We start from the raw sequence: 12,964 nt of genomic DNA, 5'->3' as shown, positions 1-12,964 counted from the left end.
TCCCTCCCTGATATTTCCCACTCATTTTCTCTCCTTTCTCCTTCAGTCCCTTTCACTATTTTTTATATTCCCCAAATGAATGAGACCATATAATGTAGGTCCTTCTCCGATTGACTTATTTCACTCAGCATAATACCCTCCAGTTCCATCCACATTGAAGCAAATGGTGGGTATTCGTCATTTCTAATGGCTGAGTAATACTCCATTGTATACATAGACCACGTCTTCTTTATCCATTCATCTGTCGATGGACACTGAGGCTCTTTCCACAGTTTGGCTATTGTGGACATTGCTGCTATAAACATTGGGTGCAGGTGTTCCGGCGTTTCACTGCATCTGTATCTTTGCGGTAAATCCACAGTAGTGCAATTGCTGGGTTGTAGGGCAGATCTATTTTTAACTCTTTGAGGAACCTCCACACAGTTTTCCAGAGTGGCTGCACCAGTTCACATTCCCACCAACACTGAAAGAGGGCTCCCCTTTCTCCACATCCTCTCCAACCTTTGTTGTTTCCTGTCTTGTTAATTTCCACCATTCTCACTGGTGTGAGGTGGTATCTCATCGTGGTTTAGATTTGTATTTCCCTGATGGCCAGTGATGTGGAGCATTTTATCATGTGCTTGTTGGCCGTGTCTATGTCTTCCTCTGTGAAATTTCTGTTCATGTCTTTTGCCCATTTCATGATTGGAGTGTTTCTTTGCTGCTGAATTTCGTGAGTTCTTTATAGGTCTTGGTTACTAGCACTTTCTCTGATTTGTCATTTGCAAATATCTTCTCACATTCTGTAGGTTGTCTTTTAGTTTTGTTGACTTTTTGCTGTGCAGAAGGTTGTTATCTTGATGAAGTCCAATAGTTCATTTTTGCTTTTGTTTCCCTTGCCTTCATAGATGTATCTTGCAAGAAGTTGCTGTGGCCAAGTTCAAAAAGTGTATTGCCTGTGTTCTCCTCTAGGATGTGATGGATTCTGGTCTCACATTTAGATCTTTCATCCATTCTGAATTTATCTTTGGTGTAAGACAATGGTCTAGTTTCATTCTTCTGCACATGGCTGTCCAATTTTCCCAGCACCATTTATTGAAGAGACTGTCCTTTTTCCAGTGGATAGTCTTTCCTGCTTTGTCAAATATTAGTTGACCATAGAGTTGAGGGCCCATTTCTGGATTCTCTATTCTGTTCTATTTGATCTATGTTCTGTTTTTGTGCCAGTACCACACTGTCTTGATGATCACAGCTTTGTAGTACAACCTGAAATCTGGCATTGTGATGCCCCTGGTTCTGGTTTTCTTTCTTTTTTTTTTCTTTTAATTTTATTTATTTATTTATTTATTTATTTATTTATTTATTTATTTATTATGATAGTCACAGCGAGAGAGAGAGAGGCAGAGACACAGGCAGAGGGAGAAGCAGGCTCCATGCATCGGGAGCCCGACGTGGGACTCGATCCCGGGTCGCCAGGATCGCGCCCCGGGCCAAAGGCAGGCGCCAAACCGCTGCGCCACCCAGGGAACCCTGGTTCTGGTTTTCTTTTTCAATATTCCTCCTGGCTATTCGGGGTCTTTTCTGATCCACACAAATCTTACGATGATTTGTTTCAACTTTCTGAAGAAAGTCCATGGTATTTTGATAAGGATTTAATTAAATGTGTAAATTGCCCTGGGTAGCATTGACATTTTCACAATATTAATTCTGCCAATCCATGAGCATGCAATATCTTTCCATCTCTTTGTGTCTTCCTCCATTTCTTTTAGAAGTGTTCTGTAGTTTTTAGGGTATTGATCCTTTACCTCTGGCTAGGTTTATTCCTAGGTATCTTATGCTTTTGGGTGCAATTGTAAATAGGATTGACTCCTTAATTTCTCTTTCTTCAGTCTCATTGTTAGTGTAGAGAAATGCCACTGGTTTCTGTGCATTGGTTTTGTATCCTGCCACACTGCCGAATTGCTGTATGAGTTCTAGCAATCTTGGGGTGGAGTCTTTTGGGTTTTCTATGTACACTATCATGTCATCTGCAAAGAGGGAGAGTTTGACTTATTTGCCAACTTCAATGCCTTTTCTTCTTGTTTCCTGAATGCTGAGCCTAGGACTTCTAGTACCATGTTGAATAGCAGTGGTGAGAGTGGACATCCCTGTTGCATTCCTGATCTTAGGGGAAAGGCTCTCAGTGTTTCCCCATTGAGAATGATATTTGCTGTGGGCTTTTCGTAGATGGCTTTTAAGATGCTGAGGAATGTTGCCTCTATCCCTACATTCTGAAGAGTTTTGATCAGGAATGGATGCTGTATTTTGTCAAATGCTTTCTCTGCATCTATTGAGAGGATCATATCGTTTTTATGTTTTCTCTTGCCGATACGGTCTATCACGTTGATTGCTTTACGAGTGTTGAACCAGCCTTGCATCCCAGGGATAAATCCCACTTGGTCATGGTGAATAATCTTCTTAATGTACTGTTGGATCCTATTGGCTAGTATCTTGTTTAGAATTTTTGAATCTGTGTTCATCATGGATATTGGTCTATAATTCTCCTTTTTTTTTATAAATTAATTTTTATTGGTGTTCAATTTACCAACATACAGAATAACACCCAGTGCTCATCCCGTCAAGTGTCCCCTTCCGTGCCCGTCACCCATTCACCCCCACCCCCGCCCTCCTCCCCTTCCACCACCCCTAGTTCATTTCCCAGAGTTAGAAGTTTTTATGTTCTGTGTCCCTTTCTGATATCTCCCACACATTTCTTCTCCCTTCCCTTATATTCCCCTTCACTATTATTCATATTCCCCAAATGAGTGAGAACATACACTGTTTGTCCTTCTCTGATTGACTTACTTCACTCAGCATAATACCCTCCAGTTCCATCCACGTTGAAGCAAATGGTGGGTATTTGTTGTTTCTAATGGCTGAGTAATATTCCATTGTATACATAAACCACATCTTCTTTATCCATTCATCTTTCGATGGGCACCGAGGCTCCTTCCACAGTTTGGCTATTGTGGACATGGCTGCTAGAAACATCGGGGTGCAGGTGTCCCGGCGTTTCATTGCATCTGAATCTTCGGGGTAAATCCCTAACAGTGCAATTGCTGGGTCGTAGGGCAGGTCTATTTTTAATTCTTTGAGGAACCTCCACACAGTTTTCCAGAGTGGCTGCACCAGTTCACATTCCCACCAACAGTGTAAGAGGGTTCCCTTTTCTCCACATCCTCTCCAACATTTGTTGTTTCCTGCCTTATTAATTTTCCCCATTCTCACTGGTGTGAGGTGGTATCTCATTGTGGTTTTGATTTGTATTTCCCTGATGGCAAGTGATGCAGAGCATTTTCTCATGTGCATGTTGGCCATGTCTATGTCTTCCTCTGTGAGATTTCTCTTCATGTCTTTTGCCCATTTCATGATTGGATTGTTTGTTTCTTTGGTGTTGAGTTTAATAAGTTCTTTATAGATTTTGGAAACTAGCCCTTTATCTGATATGTTATTTGCAAATATCTTCTCCCATTCTGTAGGTTGTCTTTGAGTTTTGTTGACTGTATCCTTTGCTGTGCAAAAGCTTCTTATCTTGATGAAGTCCCAATAGTTCATTTTTGCTTTTGTTTCTTTTGTTTTCGTGGATGTATCTTGCAAGAAGTTACTGTGGCCAAGTTCAAAAAGGGTGTTGCCTGTGTTCTCCTCTAGGATTTTGATGGAGTCTTGTCTCACATTTAAATCTTTCATCCATTTTGAGTTTATCTTTGTGTATGGTGCAAGAGAGTGGTCTAGTTTCATTCTTCTGCATGTGGATGACCAATTTTCCCAGCACCATTTATTGAAGAGACTGTCTTTCTTCCAGTGGATCGTCTTTCCTCCTTTGTCGAATATTAGTTGACCATAAAGTTCAGGGTCCATTTCTGGATTCTCTATTCTGTTCCATTGGTCTATGTGTCTGTTTTTGTGCCAGTACCACACTGTCTTGATGACCACAGCTTTGTAGTACAACCTGAAATCTGGCATTGTGATGCCCCCAGCTATGGTTTTCTTTTTTAAAATTCCCCTGGCTATTCGGGGTCTTTTCTGATTCCACACAAATCTTAAAATAATTTGTTCTAAGTCTCTGAAAAAAGTCCATGGTATTTTGATAGGGATTGCATTGAACGTGTAGATTGCCCTGGGTAGCATTGACATTTTCACAATATTAATTCTGCCAATCCATGAGCATGGAATATTTTTCCATCTCTTTGTGTCTTCCTCAATTTCTTTCAGAAGTGTTCTATAGTTTTTAGGGTATAGATCCTTTACCTCTTTGGTTAGGTTTATTCCTAGGTATCTTATGCTTTTGGGTGCAATTGTAAATGGGATTGACTCCTTAATTTCTCTTTCTTCAGTCTCATTGTTAGTGTATAGGAATGCCATTGATTTCTGGGCATTGATTTTGTATCCTGCCACGCTACCAAATTGCTGTATGAGTTCTAGCAATCTTGGGGTGGAGGCTTTTGGGTTTTCTATGTAGAGTATCATGTCATCGGCGAAGAGGGAGAGTTTGACTTCTTCTTTGCCAATTTGAATGCCTTTAATGTCTTTTTGTTGTCTGATTGCTGAGGCTAGGACTTCCAATACTATGTTGAATAGCAGTGGTGAGAGTGGACATCCCTGTCTGGTTCCTGATCTTAGGGGAAAGGCTCCCAGTGCTTCCCCATTGAGAATGATATTTGCTGTGGGCTTTTCGTAGATGGCTTTTAAGATATCGAGGAAAGTTCCCTCTATCCCTACACTCTGAAGAGTTTTGATCAGGAATGGATGCTGTATTTTGTCAAATGCTTTCTCTGCATCTAATGAGAGGATCATATGGTTCTTGGTTTTTCTCTTGCTGATATGATGAATCACATTGATTGTTTTACGAGTGTTGAACCAGCCTTGCATCCCGGGGATAAATCCTACTTGGTCATGGTGAATAATTTTCTTAATGTGTTGTTGGATCCTATTGGCTAGTATCTTGTTGAGAATTTTTGCATCCATGTTCATCAGGGATATTGGTCTGTAATTCTCCTTTTTGGTGGGGTCTTTGTCTGGTTTTGGAATTAAGGTGATGCTGGCCTCATAGAATGAATTTGGAAGTACTCCATCTCTTTCTATCTTTCCAAACAGCTTTAGTAGAATAGGTATGGTTTCTTCTTTAAACGTTTGATAGAATTCCCCTGGGAAGCCATCTGGCCCTGGACTCTTGTGTCTTGGGAGGTTTTTGATGACTTCTTCAATTTCCTCCCTGGTTATTGGCCTGTTCAGGTTTTCTATTTCTTCCTGCTCCAGTTTTGGTAGTTTGTGGCTTTCCAGGAATGCGTCCATTTCTTCTAGATTGCCTGATTTATTGGCATAGAGCTGTTCATAATATGTTTTTAAAATCGTTTGTATTTCCTTGGTGTTGGTAGTGATCTCTCCTTTCTCATTCATGATTTTATTAATTTGAGTCTTCTCTCTCTTCTTTTTAATAAGGTTGGCTAATGGTTTATCTATCTTATTAATTCTTTCAAAGAACCAACTCCTGGTTCTATTGATCTGTTCCACAGTTCTTCTGGTCTCAATTTCGTTGAGTTCTGCTCGAATTTTAATTAACTCTCTTCTTCTGCTGGGCGTCGGGTCGATTTGCTGCTTCTTCTCTAGCTCCTTTATGTGTAAGGTTAGCTTTTGTATTTGAGTTCTTTCCAGTTTTTGAATGGATGCTTGTATTGCGATGTATTTCCCCCTCAGGACTGCTTTTGCTGCATCCCAAAGATTTTGAACAGTTGTATCTTCATTCTCATTAGTTTCCATGAATCTTTTTAATTCTTCCTTAATTTCCTGGTTGACCCTTTTATCTTTTAGCAGGATGGTCCTTAACCTCCACGTGTTTGAGGTCCTTCCAAACTTCTTCTTGTGATTGAGTTCTAATTTCAAGGCGTTATGGTCTGAGAATATGCAGGGGACGATCCCAATCTTTTGGTATCGGTTCAGACCCGATTTGTGACCCAGTATGTGGTCTATTCTGGAAAAAGTTCCATGTGCACTTGAGAAGAATGTGTATTCAGTTGAGTTTGGATGTAAAGTTCTGTAGATATCTGTGAAATCTATCTGGTCCAGTGTATCATTTAAAGCTCTCGTTTCTTTGGAGATGTTGTGTTTAGAAGACCTATCAAGGGTAGAGAGAGCTAGATTGAAGTCACCAAGTATAAGTGTATTATTATCTAAGTATTTCTTTACTTTGGTTAATAATTCGTTTAAGTATTTGGCAGCTCCCACATTCGGGGCATATATATTGAGGATTGTTAAGTCCTCTTGTTGGATACATCCTTTAAGTATGATATAGTGTCCCTCTTCGTCTCTCACTACTGTCTTCGGAGTGAATTTTAGTTTATCTGATATAAGGATGGCTACCCCTGCTTTCTTTTGAGAACCATTTGAATGGTAAATGGTTCTCCAACCTTTTATTTCCAGGTTGTAGGTTTTCCTTCTGTCTAAAATGAGTCTCTTGTAGACAGCAAATAGATGGGTCCTGCTTTTTTATCCAGTCTGAAACCCTGCGCCTTTTGATGGGGTCATTAAGCCCGTTCACGTTCAGAGTTACTATTGACAGATATGAGTTTAGTGTCATCATGATATCTATTTAGTCCTTGTTTTTGTGGATTGTTCCACTGAACTTCTTCTTAAAGGGGAATTTTAAGAGTCCCCCTTAAAATTTCTTGCAGAGCTGGTTTGGAGGTCACATATTCTTTCAGTTCCTGCCTGTCTTGGAAGCTCTTTATCTCTCCTTCCATTTTGAATGAGAGCCTTGCTGGATAAAGTATTCTTGGTTGCATGTTCTTCTCATTTAGGACCCTGAATATATCCTGCCAGCCCTTTCTGGCCTGCCACGTCTCTGTGGAGAGGTCTGCTGTTACCCTAATATTCCTCCCCATGAAAGTCAGGGACTTCTTGTCTCTTGCTGCTTTAAGGATCTTCTCTTTATCTTTGGAATTTGCAAGCTTCACTATTAGATGTCGAGGTGTTGAACGGTTTTTATTGATTTTAGGGGGGGATCTCTCTATTTCCTGGATCTGAATGCCTGTTTCCCTTCCCAGATTGGGAAAGTTTTCAGCTAGGATTTGTTCAAATATATATTCTAGCCCTCTGGCCCTTTCGGCGCCCTCGGGAACCCCAATTAAACGTAGGTTTTTCTTCCTTAGGGTGTCATTTAATTCCCTTAATCTGTCTTCATGGTCCTTTAATTGTTTGTCTCTTTTTTCCTCAGTTTCCCTCTTTGCCATTAACTTGTCTTCTATGTCACTCACTCGTTCTTCCACCTCGTTAACCCTCGTCGTTAGGACTTCTAGTTTGGATTGCATCTCATTCAGTTGATTTTTAATTTCTGCCTGATTGGATCTAAATTCTGCAGTCATGAAGTCTCGTGAGTCCTTAATGCTTTTTTCTAGAGCCACCAGTAGCTGTATAATAGTGCTTCTGAATTGACTTTCTGACATTGAATTGTAATCCAGATTTTGTAGCTCTGTGGGAGAGAGGGCTGTTTCTGATTCTTTCTTTTGAGGTGAGGTTTTCCTTCTAGTCATTTTGCTCAGTGCGGAGTGGCCAAAAACAAGTTGTATTGGGAAAAGGAGAGAAAGAGAGAGAAGGAAAGAAAAGAGAAAAGAAAAAAAAAGAAAAGAAAAGAAAAAGGAAAGAAGAGAAGAAAAAGGGAAAGAAAAAGAAAGAAAGGTGAAAAAAAAGGGGGTGGGGGAAGCAATCAGAAATCAAAAAGAAAAGAAAAAAGAAAAGAAAAAAAAAACACGGGGGAGTATTTCTGTAGACTTTAAGTCCCTTGACTTCCCCTGGAACTGGTCCGTCCAGCTGGTCTTCTGGGGGAGGGGCCTGTTGCGCTGATTTTCAGGTGTTAGCACTTGGGGGAGCTGCTCTGCCCCTGCCTGCTGCAGGGCTCAGCGGGGGTTGTTTACCCCGTGAGGTCTCAGGAGGAACAGTTGCAGTTGCTATGGCAACTCTGGAAGCCTGGATTCAGCCTCCGCAGGAACTACGGGGCTCGGGGCTCTCGGCTTTCCATCTGCGGGGCCTGGAGGCTCCGGGGCGGGGCCGCTGATCTGCTCAGTTCGGGGCTGGAGCGTCCTTGCTGTCCTGGGCCCTCCCGGCCTCTGCCTGTCCCGGGGAGGCCGGATCCTGGGCTGTGTCCCGGCGCCCTGTGCCGGGCCTGCGTTGTTGGATTTGCGCTCCCGCCCCGCAGCTCCCTCCCTGGAGCCGCTCCCGAGCCCCTCCGAACTGCTCCGGTGCGAGCTGCAGCCCTTAGGGAGCTCGGAGCACTCTCCTGCGCTCGCAGGTGTCTGTTAGTGTCCCCGGGAGCCCGAGGGCATCCCCGCCCTCCTGGGTCCTGCTCCAACTCCCTGCGAGCCCCTTTCCGCCCGTCCGGGAAGGTTGGTGCAGCTCCTGCTCCTCCGGGACGGGGCTCTCCTGTCCTGGGGACACTCGCCCCGGCCTCAGCCCGGCTCCTCCGGGGCCCCTCCCCCTCGGAGGCCTTTTGTTTCTTTATTTCTTTTTCCCCCCGTCTTCCTACCTTGATAGAAGCGTGAACTCCTCTCACTGTAGCATTCCAGCTGGTCTCTCTTTAAATCTCAGGCCGAATTCGTAGATTTTCAGGATGGTTTGAAGGTTATCTAGGTAATTTGGTGGGGACAGGTGATTTGGGGACCCTACTCTTCCGCCATCTTGCCCCTCCTCCCTATAATTCTCCTTTTTAGTGAGGTCTTTGGTTTTGGAATTAAGGCGATGCTGGCCTCGTAGAATGAGGTTGGAATTATCCCATCCCTTTCTATCTTTCGGAACAGCTTTAGTAGAATAGGTATTGTTTCTTCTTTAAACGTTTGATAGACTTCCCCTGGGAAGCCATCTGGCCCTGGACTTTTGTGTCTTGGGAGGTTTTTGATGACTGCTTCAATTTCCTCCCTGGTTATTGGCCTGTTCAGGTTTTCTATTTCTTCCTGTTCCAGTTTTGGTAGTTTTGTGGTTTTCCAGAAATGCTTCCATTTCTTCTAGATTGCCTAATTTATTGGTGTATAGCTGCTCATAATATGTTTTTAAAATCGTTTGCATTCCTTAATATTGGTTGTGATCTCTCCTTTTTCATTCGTGATTTTATTAATTAGAGTCTTTTCTCTTTTGTTTTTAATAAGGCTGGCTAATGGTTTATCTATCTTATTAATTCTTTCAAAGAACCAACTCCTGGTTTTGTTGATCTGTTCTGCAGTTCTTCTGGTCTCTATTTCATTGAGTTCTACTTGAATCTTTATTAGCTCTCTTCTTCTGCTGGGTGCAGGTTTTATTTGCTGTTCCTTCTCCAGTTCCTTTAGGTGCAAGGTTAGCTTGTGTATTTGAGTTTTTCCCAGTTTTTTGAGGGATGCTTGTATTGCGATGTATTTCCCTCTCGGGACTGCTCTTGCTGTATCCCAAAGATTTGGAACGGTTGTATCTTCATTCTCATTACTTTCTATGAATCTTCTTAATTCTTCTCTAATTTCCTGGTTGACCCTTTCATCTTCTAGCAGGATGGTCTTTAACCTCCACATGTTTGAATTTCTTCCAAATTTCTTCTTGTGATTGAGTTCAAGTTTCAATGTATTATGGACTGAAAATACGCAGGGGACAATCCCAGTCTTTTGCTATCGGTTAAGACCTGATTTGTGAAAAAAATAAAAATTAAAAAAAAAATTAAAAAAACTCTTTAGAAGGCCTGATTTGTGACCCAGTATGTGGTTGCATGTGCACTTGAGAAGAATGTGTATTCATTTGCGTTTGGATGTAAAGTTCTGTAAATGCATGTGAAATCCATCTGGTCCAGTGAATCATTTAAAGCTCTTGTTTCTTTGGAGATGTTGTGCTTAGAAGATCTGTCATTTGCAGAAAGTGCCATGTTGAAGATTCCCAGTATAAGTGTATTATTATCTAAGTATGTTTTTACTTTGGTTATTATTTGATTGATATACTTGGCAGCTCCAACATTAGGGGCATAAATATTCATGATTGATAGGTCCTCTTGTTGGATAGATCCTTTAAGTATGATATAGTGTCCCTCTTCATCTCTTACTACAGTCTTTGGGATAAACTTTAAGTTATCTGATATGAGGACTGCTACCCCTGCTTTCTTTTGAGAACCATTTGAATAGTAAATGGTCCTCCAACCTTTCATTTTCAGGCTGTAGGTGTCCTTAGGTCTAAAATGAGTCTCTTGTAGACAGCAAATAGATGGGACTTGCTTTTTTATCCAGTCTGAAACCCTGCGTCTTTTGATGGGATCATTAAACCCATTCACGTTCAGAGTTAACTATTGAAAGATATGAATTTAGTGTCTTCATAATACCTATTCAGTCCCTTGTTTTTTTGACTTATTTCTTTGGGCTTCCTCTTTCTTTTACAGAGTCCCCCTTAATATTTCTTGCAGAGCTGGTTTGGTGGTGACATATTCTTTCAGTTTCTGCCTGTCTTGGACGCTCTTTATCTCTCCTTGTTTTGAATGAGAGCCTTGCTGGATAGAGTATTCTTGGTTGCATGTTCTTCTCATTTAGGACCCTGAATATATCCTGCCAGCACTTTCTGGCCTGCCAGGTCTCTGTGGAGAGGTCTGCTGTTAATCTAATATTTCTCCCCATGTAAGTCAGGGATCTTTTGTCTCTTGCTGCTTTAAGGATTTCCTCTTTATCTTTGGAATTTGCAAGTTTCACTATTAAATATCGAGGTGTGGAACGGTTTTTATTGATTTTAGGGGGGGATCTCTCTATCCTCTGGATCTGAATGGCTGTTCCCCTCCCCAAGTTAGGGAAGTTCTCAGCTATGATTTGTTCAAATATGCTTTCTGGTCCTGTCCCTTTTGGCGCCCTCTGGAACCCCAATTAAATGTAGATTTTTCCTTCTGAGGCTGTCATTGATTTCCCTTAACCTTTCCTCATGGTCTTTTAATTGTTTTTTCTTTTTTTCCTCAGCTTCTTTCCTTGCCATCAACTTGTCTTTCATGTCACTCACTCTTTCTTCTACCTCATTAATCCTTGTCGTTAGGACCTCCAGTTTGGATTGCATCTTATGTAATTGATTTTAAATTTCAGCCTAATTAGATCTACATTCTGCAGTCATGAAGTCTCTTGAATCCTTTATGCTTCTTTTCCAGAGCCACCAGTATCTTTATAATTGTGCTTCTGAATTGGTTTTCTGACATTGAATTGTAATCCAAATTCCAACAATCCAATTCTCTGCTGCAGAGAGTACTGTTTCTGATTCCCTCTTTTGTGGTGAGTTCTTTCTAGTCATTTTGCTCAGTGCAGAATGGCTAAAAATGAGTTGTACTGGAAAAAGGAAGAAAAAAAAAGAAAAAACAAAACAAGAAAACAAGGAGGGGTATCCTCTGGTTCTATATACCGTAAATCCCTCGACTTCCCCTGGAGCTTTCCAGCGCTGCTCGGTGAAGAACTTGCTCTTCCCCTGTCCTTCCAACTGATCTTCTGGGGGAGGGTCTGCTGTGCTGGTTCTCACGTGTGTGCACCTGGGGGCGCTGCCCTGCCCCCTGCCAGGTGCATGGCTCAGTAGGAGCTGTTTATCCTGTGAGGCCCCTGTTCCCTGGCAGCCCCACTCCATCCCAGGCACAGGGTGACACCAGGAGCAACAACAACACTGGCCGCGGCCAGCTCTCCAGCTCTAGAGTCAGTTCCCGCAGTAACTACCGCAGTCTCCCAGTCTGCACTGCCCTGGATGCTCCCGGGGGTGGGGGGCGCTGATCTGCATAGCTTAGGGGCACTGGGCAGCAGGAGAGTCCTCACTGTCCTGCGTCCTCCCCACCTCTGCCTGTCCCGAGGGAACGCAGGATCTGGGCGGTCCACGGCGCCGGGATCTAGGGCCTGTGCTGCTAGAATTGTGCTCCCGGGGCGCACCTCCCCAAAGCAGCAGGACGCAGCCCCCTCCCCTGGAGCCACCGCCTGAGCTTCTCCCGAGGCCCCACCGGGCATTGCTCCAGCCCTTTACCGAGCTGGGTCAGTGGTGCGGGTGTGCTCTCCCCCAGGCGTACTTCCTCTGTTAGTAACCCCGGCAACCTGGAGGCTCCTCTGCCCCTCCTGCCTGAGTTCCCCGCTAAGTGCCTTTCCCTCCGAGAAGAATCCGGTGCGGATTTTTAAAGTTCCTACTTCTCCAGGACTGTGCATTCCTGTCCTGGAGGCTCTCGCCGCTGCCCCCCTCCTCCCACCTTAGCCCGGCTCCTAGTGGGGGCCCCTCACCCACTGGATTCTTTTTTACTTTATTTTTTTTCCATCTTCCTACCTTGTTAGAAGCACAAACTCTTCTCTCTGTAGCGTTCCAGTTGTTCTCTCCTTTAAATCTCAGGTCGAATTCATAGGGGTTCAGGATGATTTGAAAGTAATCAGGTAAGTTGGTGGGGACAGGTGACTTGGGGACCCTACACCTCCGCCATCTTGCCCCCCCCCCACCCCCGTGTTTAAAATTACATTTAAGGAATCTCTGTTCCCAGTTGGGAACTCGAACTAATAACCATGTGATCTAGAGTCAAGGGCTCTACAAACTAAGCCAGCCAGGTGCCTTAACACATATCTTACTTTGCTCTCAAAAGATTTATTTTTTTTAATTTTTATTTATTTATAATAGTCACAGAGAGAGAGAGAGAGAGACAGAGACACAGGCAGAGGGAGAAGCAGGCTCCATGCACCGGGAGCCCGACGTGGGATTCGATCCCGGGTCTCCAGGTTCGCCCCCCGGGCCAAAGGCAGGCGCCAAACCGCTGCACCACCCAGGGATCCCTCTCAGCAGCTTTAGTTTTGATTTCTTTAAGCGGTAATAATAATATGTTGATTATCACCATGCTTTGCTTACAGATGAAAACTGCAAGCTGATATACAAGTTATTTTAAGTATAAAGCATTTTATTGTATACTGTGTTTAGATTTTCATCATATTTTCTCAAGTGCCAATTTGGTTTATGACAACTTTAAAGTTTA

Source organism: Nyctereutes procyonoides, unplaced genomic scaffold (genome assembly GCF_905146905.1).
Source record: "Nyctereutes procyonoides isolate TBG_1078 unplaced genomic scaffold, NYPRO_anot_genome, whole genome shotgun sequence".
NCBI lineage: Eukaryota > Metazoa > Chordata > Mammalia > Carnivora > Canidae > Nyctereutes > Nyctereutes procyonoides.
Note: the sequence above shows the minus strand (reverse complement) of the source record.